General features: G+C 45.1%; 1 protein-coding gene across 5 annotated transcripts in view; it reads left to right on the top strand.

Annotated features, from left to right (window-relative positions):
• slc4a4a (solute carrier family 4 member 4a) overlaps positions 1-13,600 on the top strand; it is a 205,906-nt gene that overhangs the window by 189,896 nt on the left and 2,410 nt on the right. The gene's annotated exons all lie outside the window — the stretch shown is intronic.

Here is a 13,600-nt window from a genome sequence, read left to right as displayed (position 1 = left end):
CTAATTGTGTTGCTGTCCTGGGGCTCTGTGGGGAGTGTTTGTGAACAGAGCCCCAGGACCAGCTTGCTTAGGGGACTCTTCTCCAGGTTCATCTCTCTGTAAGTGATGGCTTTGTTATGGAAGGTTTGGGAAATGCTTCCTTTTAGGTGGTTGTAGAATTTAATGGCTCGTTTCTGGATTTTGATAATTAGTGAGTATCGGCCTAATTCTGCTCTTCATGCATTATTTTACCCCCGAGGATATTTTTGCAGAATGCCTTCATTTGGCGTTTGTCCCATTTTGTGAATTCTTGGTTGGTGAGCGGACCCCAGACCTCACAACCATATAAGGCAATGGGTTCTATAACTGATTCAAGTATTTTTAGCCAGATCCTAATTGGTATGTCGAATTATATGTTCCTTGTGATGGCATAGAAGGCCCTTCTTGCCTTGTCCCCCTTCTTGATTGGGGACAGAAGCACCAGATCATCAGCAAACAGTAGACATTTTACTTTGGATTCTAGTAAGGTGAGGCCAGGTGCTACAGACTGTTCTAGTGCCCTTGCCAATTCATTGATTTATACAGTATGTTGAAGAGGGTGGGGCTCAAGCTGCACACTGTGAGGCACGCAATAGATATTTTTCTTTATTTTTACTATTTTCTACATTGTAGAATAATAGTGAAGACGTCACAACTATAAAATAACACCTGTCTCCCGCATGCCCCGTATTCTGTAGTACAGACATGGCCTGCTCTCCCTTATGTATGGAATTAGGCACTTTCTCATGTTTACTACAGTATGTATTGTAGACTGCACAGTAGACTAATAAACAAATAAACACATTTCGTTAATAAAATAATGATAAAAAAATACTCTTTCAAAATGCAGATGTTGATTTAGTTATGGATCAATAACGAATTACTATGGAATAAATATCACTGATTTACAGAAATATTGGAACAAATTTGTCTAATGAAGGCAAAACATTCAGAATCCTCCAATCCTGTAGCCTACTCCCAACCATCACGTTGTACAGCGCCATATTTTCCATTCCATCCTAATGGAAACCCTGAGGGTTTCGTTTTTCATTTTTCTCTGAATAGAAACACCATAATATTAATCAAATTAATTAAGCCAAATGTCTTAAAATCAATCCCATATACTATGTTATTACAAAAAAGGTTTAAAATTCTCTGGTAATGCCAATATGGAATACTATCAAATGCTTCTCAAAGATGCCCTCCGGTGGTCAAACTAGTAATAACTTGCAGTAACAGAAAAAAATGGCTGACAATTATATGACATGCCACAATGCTGCGGCAGCACGCAAGGTGTGCCGCAGTATGACACAACTTTTAAAGGAGGAACCACTGTAGATATGTGGTAGTAGAGTAGTGGCCTAAGGGCACACACAATGTGTGAAATCTGTTGTGAAATGTAATGTTTTTATTTATTTATAACTGCCTTAATTTTGTTGGACCCCAGGAAGAGTAGCTGCTGCCCTGGCAGGAACTAATGGGGACCCATAATAAACCCCAGGAAGAGTAGCTGCTGCCCTGGCAGGAACTAATGGGGACCCATAATAAATACAAATATATTACCCGCTAATGTTCAGTCCCTGGACAATAAAGTACACGAGCTGAGGGTCATGGCTCTCTCCGGATATACTGTTCCAGGGGTTCTCTGTCCATCCCGTGGACAGGAAGAAAGAACTCTCCGGGAAAAAGAAAGGTGGAGGTGTGTGTTTCATGATTAACTACTCATGGTGTGATTGGGGTTACGTACAGGACCTCAAGTCCTTTTGTTCTCCCAATCTGGAATACCTCACCATCAAAATGGAGACAGCAGAGAATTATCTTTGGTCATCACGGCCGTATATATTCCCGCTCAAGCCGACACCGCGACGGATCTCAAGGAACTGCACTAGACTTCGTGCAAAATGGAAACCGCATATCCTGAGGTCGCATTTATTTTAGCTGGGGACTTCAGTAAAGGAAATCTGAGGAAAACGCTACCGAAGTTTTACCAATACATATCCTGTGCTACTCGCTCATCAAGATCTCTTGACGATTGCTACTCCCTCTTCCGGAATGGCTACAAGGCCCTCCACCACCCTCCCTTCGGCAAATCAGATCACACCTCCATTCTGCTCCTCCCCTCCTATAGTCAGAAACTTCCTCTAAGAATAGTATTGACGTATACACTGACTCAGTGACTGGTTTCATCAGGAAGTGCATAGAGGATGTTATTCCCACTGTGATGATTAGAACTTATCCAAACCAAACACCGCAGCTAACCACGGCAAGGTGACTGGGAACTTGGACGAGTACAAACAGTACCGTTATGCCCTCCGTAAACAGGCAAAATGACAAAGTGACGTCGAAATTCAATTGCTCAGAGACTAGACGTATGTGGCAGGGACTCCAGAAAATCACAGATTATAAAGGGGAAACCAGCCATGTCGTGGACACGATGCCTTGCTCATGGACAAGCTAAACACCTTGTTCGTGGAAAACACAATCCCAACAGATCCACGGAGGATGCAATCGCCATTGCACTGCACACTGCCCTATTCCACATGGACAAGTGAACTATCTATGTAAGAGTATTGTTCATCAACTACAGCTCAGCCTTCAACACCATGGTGTCCTCCAAGCTCATCACTAAGCTCAGGGCCCTGGGTCTGAACACTACCCTGTGCAACGGGGTCCTGGACTTCCTGATGGGCCTACCCCACTACTGACCCTCAACATGGGGGCCCCACAAGGGTGCATGCTCAGCCGCCCTCCTGTACTCCCTGTTCACCCATGAATACGTGGCCATACATGTCTCCAACTGAATCAACAATGACAAGACAGCCTACAGGAAGGAGGTAAGGGCCCTGGTGGAGTGGTTCCAGGAAAATAACCTCTCCCCAAAGGAGCAGATCGTGGACTTCAGGAGACAGCAGAGAGCACACCCCCAACCACATCGACTGGGCCTAGGAAAGGGTGAAAAGTTTGATGTTCCTCAGCATGCACATCACTGACAACCTGAAATGGTCCATCCACACAGACAGTTTGGTGAAGAAGGTATAACGGCGCTTCTTTAACCTAAAGAAATGTGCCTTGGCCCCGAAGACTCTCACGAACTTCTACAAATCCACCATTGAGAGCATCCTGTCGGGCTGTATCACCGCCTGGTAAGGAAATTGCACCTCTCTCAACCACAGGGCTCCCAGAGGGTGGTGCAGTCAGCCCAACACATCACCGGGGGCACACTGCTTTCCCTCCAGGACATCTACACCACCCGATGTCACAGGAAGGCCAAGAAGATCATCAAGGACCTCAGTCACCCCGAGCCACGGCCTGTTCACCCCTCTACCATCTAGAAGATCATCAAGGACCTCAGCCACCCCGAGCCACTGCCTGTTCACCCTGCTACCATCTAGAAGATCATCAAGGACCTCAGCCAACCCGAGCCACGGCCTGTTCACCCTGCTACCATCTAGAAGATCATCAAGCACCTCAGCCACCCCGAGCCACTGCCTGTTCACCCCGCTACCATCTAGAAGATCATCAAGGACCTCAGCCACCTGAGCCACTGCCTGTTCACCCCTCTACCATCTAGAAGATCATCAAGGACCTCAGTCACCCGATCCACTGCCTGTTCTCCCCTCTACCATCTAGAAGAAGGAGACCGAGTACAGGTCCATCAAAGCTGGGACCAAGAGACTAAAAAACAGCTTCTATCTCAAGGCCATCAAACTGTTAAATAGTCAGAACTAGCACCCTGCCCTGAACGTAATCACTGTTACTAGCTGGCTACCACCCGGTTCTCTACCTTACACCTTAGAGACTGCTGGCCTATGTACATAGTCATTGAACACTGGTCACTTTAATAATGTTTACATACTGTTTAACACACTTTATAAAGTGCATTCGGTATTCCGACACCTTGACTTTTTCCACATTTTGTTACGTTACATCCTTATTCTAAAATGGATTAAATTGGGTTTTTTTCCTCATCAATCTACACATAATACCCAATAATGACAAAGCAAAAACAGGTTTTTAGAAAAAATATGCAAATTTATTACAAATAAAAACAGAAATATCACATTTACTTCTTGGGTATTACACTACAAGCTTGGCACAGCTATATTTTGGGAGTTTATATCATTCTTCTCTGCAGAACCTCTCAAACTCTGTCAGATTGGATGGGGAGCATTGCCGCACAGCTATTTTCAGGTCTCGCCAGAGAAGTTCGATCGGGTTCTGGCTGGGCCACTCAAAGATATTCAGAGACTTGTCCCAAAACCACCCCTACGTTCTCTTGGCTGTGTGCTTAGGGTCATTGTCCTGTTGGAAGGTGAACCTTCGCCCCAGTCTGAGGTCCTGAGTGCTCTGGAGCAGGTTTTCATCAAGGAGCTCTCTGTACTTTGCTCCGTTCATCTTTCCCTCGATCCTGACTAGTCTACCAGTCCCTGCTGATGAAAAACATCCCCACAGCATGATGCTGCCACCACCATGTTTCACCGTAGGGATGGTGCCAGGGTTCCTCCTGACATGACGCTTGGCCTTCAGGCCAAAGAGTTCAATCTTGGTTTCATCAGACCAGAGAATCTTGTTTCTTATGGTCTGAGAGTCCTTTAGGTGTCACGGCTGTCAATGGGAGAGGGCCAAGGTGCAGCGTGTGTGTAGTTCCACATTTTATTTACTCTGTGAAACTATGCAATACATTAAATAACTGAATAGACAAAACAGCAAACCGTGACACAGAGGAGAAACAAACACTACTCCAAAATAATCACCCACAAAACCCAGGTAGAAACACCCCTACTTAAGTATGATCTCCAATTAGAGACAACAAGGACCAGCTGCCTCTAATTGGAGATCATCCCAAACAAACCAACATAGAAATACAAAAACTAGAACCTAAGAACATAGAAATAGAAAAACACAAAACACCCCCTGTCACGCCCTGACCTACTCTACCATAGAAAATAACATCTTACTATGGTCAGGACGTGACATTAGGTGCCTTTTGGCAAACCCCAAGTGGGCTGTCATGTGCCTTTTACTGCGGTGTGGCTTCTAGCTGGCCACTCTACCATAAAGGCCTGATTGGTGGAGTGCTGAAGAGATGGTTGCCCTTCTGGAAGGTTCTCCCATCTCCACAGAGGAACTCTGGAGCTCTGTCAGAGTGACCATCGGATTCTTGGCCCTTCTCCCCTGATTGCTCAATTTGGTCGGGTGGCCAGCTCTAGTAAGAGTGGTGGTTCCAAACTTCTTCCATTGAAGAAATCTGGAGACCACTGGGTTCTTGGGGACCTTCAATGCTGCAGAAAAATGTTGGTACCCTTCCCCAGAGCTGTGCCTCAACACAATTCTGTCTCAGAGCTCTACAGACAATTCCTTCGACCTCATGGCTTGGTTTTTGCTCTGACATGCACTGTCAACTGTGGGACCTTATAAAGACAGGTGTGTGCCTTTCCAAATCATGTCCAATCATTTGAATTTACCACAGGTGGACTCCAATCGGGTTGTAGAAACATCTCAAGGATGATCAGTCGAAACTGGATGCACCTGAGCTCAGTTTAGAGTCTCATAGCAAAGGGTCTGTATACCAATGTAAATAAGGTATTTGTTTTTCATTTTTAATACATTTGCAAACATTTCTAAAACCCTGCACCTAAAATGACTCAGACCATGAGAAACAACATTATCTTGTCTGATGAAACCAAGGTTGAACTCTTTGGCCTGAATGCCAAGCGTCATGTCTTTAGGAAACTAGGCCCAAGATATAATATGGACTTGGTCTTTTACCAAATAGGGCTATATTCTGTATACCAACCTTACCTTGTCACAACACAACTGATTGGCTCAAACACATTAAGAAGGAAATAAATTCCACAAATTAACTTTTAACAAGGCACACCTGTTAATTGAAATGCATTCCAGGTGACTTCCTAATTAACTTTTAACAAGGCACACCTGTTAATTGAAATGCATTCCAGGTGACTTCCTAATTTTAAAAAAAATTCATTAATTTAACCTTTATTTCACTATTTTGGGCTCCTGAGTGGTGCAGCGGTCTAAGGCACTGCATCTCAGTGAGGCATCACTACAGTCCCTGGTTCAATTCCAGACTGTATCACATCCGGCCGTTATTTTCCCATTGGGCGGCGCAGAATTGGCCCAGCGTCGTCCGGGTTTGGCCGGGTTAGACCGTCATTGTAAATAAGAATGTGTTCTTAACTGACTTGCCTAGTTAAATAAAGGTTAAATTATATATATATTTTTTAAATAGTGATGCTGGTTGAGAGAATGCCAAGCGTGTGCAAAGCTGTCATCAAGGCAAAGGGTGGCTACTTTGAAGAATCAAAAGTATAAAATATATTTTGATTTGTTTAACACTTTTTTTGGTTACTACATGATTCCTAATGTGTGTTGTTTCATAGTTGTGATGTCTTCACTATCATTCAACAGTGTAGAAAATAGTAAAAATAAAGAAAATCCCTTGAATAACAGGTACTGTGTATATATATTCTAGTCATGCTATATATAGTAAATACTGCTGTACACAGCTTTTCTATTCATATGCTGTCCATACACACCATTCATATACATATATTTTTATATTCCGGACTCTGACATTGCTCGTTTCTTATTTCCTTAAATGTTTTGGATTTGTGTATATTGTTAGGTATTACTGCACTGTTGGAGCTAGAAACGAAAGCATATTGTTAGGTATTACTGTACTGTTGGAGCTAGAAACACAAGCATATTGCTAGGTATTACTGTTGGAGCTAGAAACACAAGCATATTGCTAGGTATTACTGTACTGTTGGAGCTAGAAACACAAGCATATTGCTAGGTATTACTGCACTGTTGGAGCTAGAAACACAAGCATATTGCTAGGTATTACTGTTGGAGCTAGAAACACAAGCATATTGTTATGTATTACTGTTGGAGCTAGAAACACAAGCATATTGTTAGGTATTACTGTTGGAGCTAGAAACACAAGCATTTTGCTGCACCTGCGCTAACATCTGCAAATATGTGTACACGACCAATAACATTTAATATGATTTGGTTGTAGAGGCAGTTCAAGTTCAGATAGATGTTAGGTTTTGAGCACAGTCCTGGGAACTGGTTCCGCTGTATGGTGGCAGGATGGAGATGACTACTCCTGAGTTAGAGAATGAGGAAGAAGCTTTTTCAATCACTCCCTTGAGTGATGTGGCCATCCTGTCCTGCTGGGCCCTCAGGTTGTTTGTGCCTGTGTGAATTATGATAACCCTAGTCGGTCCTCTGACAGCAGCTCCAGGACGAGTTGCGAGTGTTCGGACAACAGAGTTTAGCTACTTGGTGTTTTGGGAAATGATTCTTCTCATTGATGAATTTCCCATTTGAGTCAATGAGGAGAACAATTTCTGGCTTTTTTTGTGTACTCAGTGGGTGTGTGTGCGAGGTCGGGGAGTTGTCAGGATGGCTAGCTGGTGGGCTGATGATGGTGGTGACAGGATGGGGAGTCTGCTGAGTTGGTGGATCCTGCCTTGTCTGTCCTGCTGTGGTGTTAAGATGGGCTGTTCTGTTCTGTTGGCTTCACGCTCTCCGTAGCCGATGTGAGCAAGACCTTTAAACAGGTCAACTTTCAGAAGGTCGCAGGGCCAGACGGATTACCAGGGCGTATACTCAGAGCATGCGCTGACCAACTGGCAAGTGTCTTCACAGACATTTTCAACCTCTCCCTGTCCGAGTCTGTAATACCAACATGTTTCAAGTAGACCACCATAGTCCCTATGCCCAAGAAAGCGAAGGTAACCTGCCTAAATTACTACCTCCCCGTAGCACTCATGTCAGTAGCCATGAAGTGCTTTGAAAGGCTGGTCATGGCTCACATCAACACCATTATCCCAGAAACCCTAGACCCACTCCAATTTGCATACCGCCCCAACAGATCCACAGATGACACAATCTCAATCACACTCCACTCTGCCCTTTCCCACCTGGACAAAAGGAAGACCTATGTGAGAATGCTGTTCATCGACCACAGCTCAGCGTTCAACACCATAGTGCCCTCAAAGCTCATCACTAAGCTAAGGACCCTGGGACTAAACACCTCCCTCTGCAACTGGATCCTGTACTTCCTGACGGACGCCCCCAGGTGGTGAAGGTCGGCAACACCACATCTGCCACACTGATCCTTAACATGGGGGCACCTCAGGGGTGTGTGATCAGTCCCCTCCTGTATTCCCTGTTCACCCACGACTGCTTGGCCAAACACGGCTCCAACATCATCATTAAGTTTGCTGACGACACAACAACAGCCTGATCACCGACAACGATGAGACAGCCTATAGGGAGGAGGTCAGAGACCTGACAGTGTGGTGCCAGGACAACAACCTCTCCCTCAACGTCAGCAAGACAAAGGAGCTGATCGCGGACTACAGGAAAAGGAGGGCCGAACACGCCCCCATTCACATTGAGGGGGATGTAGTGGAGCGAGTTTCAAGTTCCTTGGTGTCCATATCACCAACAAATTTACATGGTCCAAACACACCAAGACAGTTGTGAAGAGGGCACGGTAACGCCTTTTCCCCCTCAGGATACTGAAAAGATTTGGCTCGGGTCTCCAGATCCTCAGAAAGTTCTACAGCGGCACCATCCTGACTGGTTGCATCACCGCCTGGTATGGAAACTGCTTGGTATTATAACGTAGGCGCTACAGAGGCAACATCACTGAGGCCAAGCTCCGGCAATCCAGAACCTATATACTAGGCGGTGTCAGAAAATTGTCAGACTCCCCAGTCACCCAAGTCATACAGTAGACTGTTTTCTCTGCTACCGCACGACAAGAGGTACCGGAGTACCAGGTCTGGCAATTTTTTTAATTTAGTTTATGTATTAAATATTTTCTTAACTCTATTTCTTGAACTGCATTGTTGGTTAAGGGCTTGTAAGTAAGCAAGGTAAGGTCTACACCTGTTGTATTCGGCACATGTGGAGATGGCTAGCACTCATTAGGCTAGCTCTCTCATGAGTGGATCATTGTCGCACCTCACCTTTCTCTCCTCCTCCTGCAGTGCTGTCAGCTGGGCTGTGTGGTCCTCTGTTAGCTGGGCTGTGTGGTCCTCTGTCAGCTGGGCTGTGTGGTCCTCTGTCAGCTGGGCTGTGTGTTCCTCTGTTAGCTGGGCTGTGTGGTCCTCTGTCAGCTGGGCTGTGTGGTCCTCTGTTAGCTGGGCTGTGTGGTCCTCTGTTAGCTGGGCTGTGTGGTCCTCTGTTAGCTGGGCTGTGTGTTCCTCTGTTAGCTGGGCTGTGTGGTCCTCTGTTAGCTGGGCTATGTGGTCCTCTGTTAGCTGGGCTGTGTGGTCCTCTGTTAGCTGGGCTGTGTGGTCCTCTGTTAGCTGGGCTGTGTGGTCCTCTGTTAGCTGGGCTGTGTGTTCCTCTCTCTGCTCCTTAAGTTCTCTCACCTCAGTCTGGAGTGAGGCCAGCTCTATCTTACAGTCGTCTATCTCCCCCTTCAGCCCTCCAGGTCTTAATGGGTTGATGTTGTTGTGCTGGTCTGTTTTGTGGGTTTGTTCTGTCTGGAGTGTGTGGACTAGCTGTCTGAGCTCCACCATGTCTCTCTCCATCTCTCTGTTCTCCACCATGTCTCTCTCCAGCTCTCTGAGCTCCACCATCTCTTTCTCCAGCTCTCTGATCTCCACTATGTCTCTTCAGCTCTGTGAATGTATCCTTCTCAACAATGGAGGAGCAGTGCAGTTGTGGGACCTGGGTGTTTTCATTGCTGGGAGGGTGACTTACCTCATGTGCAGGGCAGTTTTAAGAGGAGGTATAATCGGACTCCCTCAGGGTGGGGAAGTCATCACCAAGTGAGAGCTGCTGTGCTCTCTCTTTGATTCTATGGAAGTCCTGCTGAAAGTGTTTTGAAGTTGCCTTGCAACACCACTGTTCCATTGTTGTACAGGTTGACAGAGGGTGTCTCAGTCTCAGGGTCCTCGTTTTACACTATTCTGATTTTCCGCCCTCCACCAATACCCTCTCTCTTAAAAGGGGGGGTAGTGTGCTCTTATCCAAGGGGTACTGTACTGTGTGCCATGCCCAGGGATGGTCTGTGTGGAAGGTTAAGTTGCTTACGTTCCCATTTTTATAGCAGTCAGACCTAGCAAGTGTCTCTGGATTGTATATTTTTCTAAACCAGGTAAGTCAGTTAAGAACACATTCTTATTTACAATGACCGCCTACCCCGGCCAAACCCTAACCCGGCCAAACCCTAACCCGGGCAACACTGGGCCAATTGTGCACCGCCCTATGGGACTCCCAATCACTGCCGGGTTGTGATACAGCCTGGAATCGAACCAGGCTCTGTAGTGACACCTCTAGCGCTGAGATGCAGTGCCTTAGCCTCTATGGGCTAGGTGGGACGCTTGCGTCCCACCTACGTAACAGCCACTTGCAGCCTGTGGCGCGATTTTCAAAACCTTAAAAATCCTATTACTTCAATTTCTCAAACATATGACTATTTTACAGCTATTTAAAGACAAGACTCTCGTTAATCTAACCACACTGTCCGATTTCAAAAAGGCTTTACAACGAAAGCAAAACATTAGATTATGTCAGCAGAGTACCAAGCCAGAAATAATCAGACACCCATTTTTCAAGCCAGCATATAATGTCACCAAAACCCAGAAGACAGCTAAATGCAGCACTCACCTTTGATGATCTTCATCAGATGACAACCCTAGGACATTATGTTATACAATACATGCATGTTTTGTTCAATCAAGTTCATATTTATATCAAAAACCAGCTTTTTACATTAGCATGTGACGTTCAGAACTAGCATACCCCCCGCAAACTTCCGGGGAAGTCGCTAACATTTTACTAAATTACTCACGATAAACGTTCACAAAAAGCATAATTATTTTAAGAATTATAGATACAGACCTCCTCTATGCACTCGATATGTCCGATTTTAAAATAGCTTTTTGGTGAAAGCACATTTTGCAATATTCTAAGTACATAGCCCAGGCATCACGGGCTCGCTATTTAGACACCCGGCAAGTTTAGCACTCACCATAATCATATTTACTATTATAAAAGTTTGATTACCTTTTGTTGTCTTCGTCAGAATGCACACCCAGGACTGCTACTTCAATAACAAATGTTGGTTTGGTCCAAAATAATCCATCGTTATATCCGAATAGCGGCGTTTTGTTCGTGCGTTCCAGACACTATGGCGCAATTCGTGACAATAAAATTCTAAATATTCCATTACCGTACTTCGAAGCATGTCAACCGCTGTTTAAAATCAATTTTTACGCCATTTTTCTCGTAGAAAAGCGATAATATTCCGACAGGGAATCTCCTTTTCGGCAAACAGAGGAAAAAATCACAAAGGCGGGGGCGGTCGGGTCACGCGCATAAGCCCAGAGTCCCTTGATCGGCCACTTGAGAAAGGCGATAATGTGTTTCAGCCTGGGGCTGGGATGACGACATTCTGTTTTTTCCCGGGCTCTGAGCGCCTATGGACGACGTGGGAAGTGTCACGTTAGAGCAGAGATCCTTAGTAAAAGATAGAGATGGAAAAGAAGTTCAAGAAATGGTCAGACAGGGCACTGCCTGTAAAGGAATCTCTCAGGTTTTGACCTGCCATTTGAGTTCTGTTATACTCACAGACACCATTCAAACAGTTTTAGAAACTTTAGGGTGTTTTCTATCCATATGTAATAAGTATATGCATATTCTAGTTACTGGGTAGGAGTGGTAACCAGATTAAATCGGGTATGTTTTTTATCCAGCCGTGTCAATACTGCCCCCTAGCCCTAACAGGTTAGACCCCTGTGCCACTCGGGAGCCCTTGGGAGTCCATGAGGAGCTTCTCTTTATACTCATTCCATGCCTTGTCATTTTTAGAATCCAAAGGGTACTGTGGTGACCTCTGCACAGGAGGATGCCATGGATCAGGGGGCCAAAGAGGCCTCTGCATTTTGATAGGTGAGGTACTCTGCTGCCATTGTTGGGCTCAGGGGCTTCACACCTCAGCGCTAAATAATGTTGCCGCCGGGTTTGTTCCGTCCTAGCAAGCTTGGTAGCTTTTTAACTTGTCAGTCTTTATAAAGTTAAATAGCTATAGATTTTTGCTATGTTCTTTTCCTTCTAGGCTTTAGAAGTAGCTTCATACTGAACATTACATACTCAGTTCCAGGTTGGATGATATTTTCAGGTTTCTGTTGTGCTTCATTTGCTGGTTGTTGGTTTGTCAGACAGTTTGCTGGATAGTCCTTGGCAGTAAGCATCCTTGGTAGTAAAAATCCTTCCAGAATCCTTCCAAGTAATTTTGTCCAAAAATCAGATTTGGAATTTTGATTTGGAGTGAAGATTATATTGTGCAGGGTAGTATCCTGTATATGTCCTGGTGACATAGTGTTGTGGAGGGTAGTATCCTGTATGTGTCCTGGTGACATAGTGAAGGTTATGTTGTAGAGGGTAGTATCCTGTATATGTCCTGGTGACATAGTGTTGTGGAGGGTAGCATCCTGTATATGTCCTGGTGACATAGTGTTGTGGAGGGTAGTATCCTGTATATGTCCTGGTGACATAGTGTTGTGGAGGGTAGCATCCTGTATATGTCCTGGTGACATAGTGTTGTGGAGGGTAGTATCCTGTATATGTCCTGGTGACATAGTGTTGTGGAGGGTAGTATCCTGTATATGTCCTGGTGACATAGTGTTGTGGAGGGTAGCATCCTGTATATGTCCTGGTGACATAGTGTTGTGGAGGGTAGTATCCTGTATATGTCCTGGTGACATAGTGTTGTGGAGGGTAGTATCCTGTATATGTCCTGGTGACATAGTGTTGTGGAGGGTAGTATCCTGTATATGTCCTGGTGACATAGTGTTGTGGAGGGTAGTATCCTGTATATGTCCTGGTGACATAGTGAGGGTTATGTTGTGGAGGGTAGTATCCTGTATATGTCCTGGTGACATAGTGTTGTGGAGGGTAGTATCCTGTATATGTCCTGGTGACATAGTGAAGGTTATGTTGTGGAGGGTAGTATCCTGTATATGTCCTGGTGACATAGTGAGGGTTATGTTGTGGAGGGTAATATCCTGTATATGTCCTGGTGACATAGTGAAGGTTATGTTGTGGAGGGTAATATCCTGTATGTGTCCTGGTGACATAGTGTTGTAGAGGGTAGTATCCTGTATATGTCCTGGTGACATAGTGTTGTGGAGGGTAGTATCCTGTATATGTCCTGGTGACATAGTGTTGTGGAGGGTAGTGTCCTGTATATGTCCTGGTGACATAGTGTTGTGGAGGGTAGTATCCTGTATATGTCCTGGTGACATAGTGTTGTGGAGGGTAGTATCCTGTATATGTCCTGGTGACATAGTGTTGTGGAGGGTAGTATCCTGTATATGTCCTGGTGACATAGTGTTGTGGAGGGTAGTATCCTGTATATGTCCTGGGGGGGGGAAAAAGCAAGTTTATCCAACTCTAAATCTATCTTTTAGTAGAAAAACGCTGAAAGATTCAGGAGTTAATCTGCTCTTGACCTGCTCTCGCTCACTCTCTCTCTCTCCTCCCTTCCATCTTATTTAGCACAAGTGAACAGCAAACCTGGTTTCAA

Source organism: Salmo salar, chromosome ssa24, assembly GCF_905237065.1.
Source record: "Salmo salar chromosome ssa24, Ssal_v3.1, whole genome shotgun sequence".
Taxonomy (NCBI): Eukaryota; Metazoa; Chordata; class Actinopteri; order Salmoniformes; family Salmonidae; genus Salmo; species Salmo salar.
The sequence above is the reverse complement of the archived record's forward strand: the minus strand, read 5'-3'. Positions and strand labels throughout refer to the sequence as shown.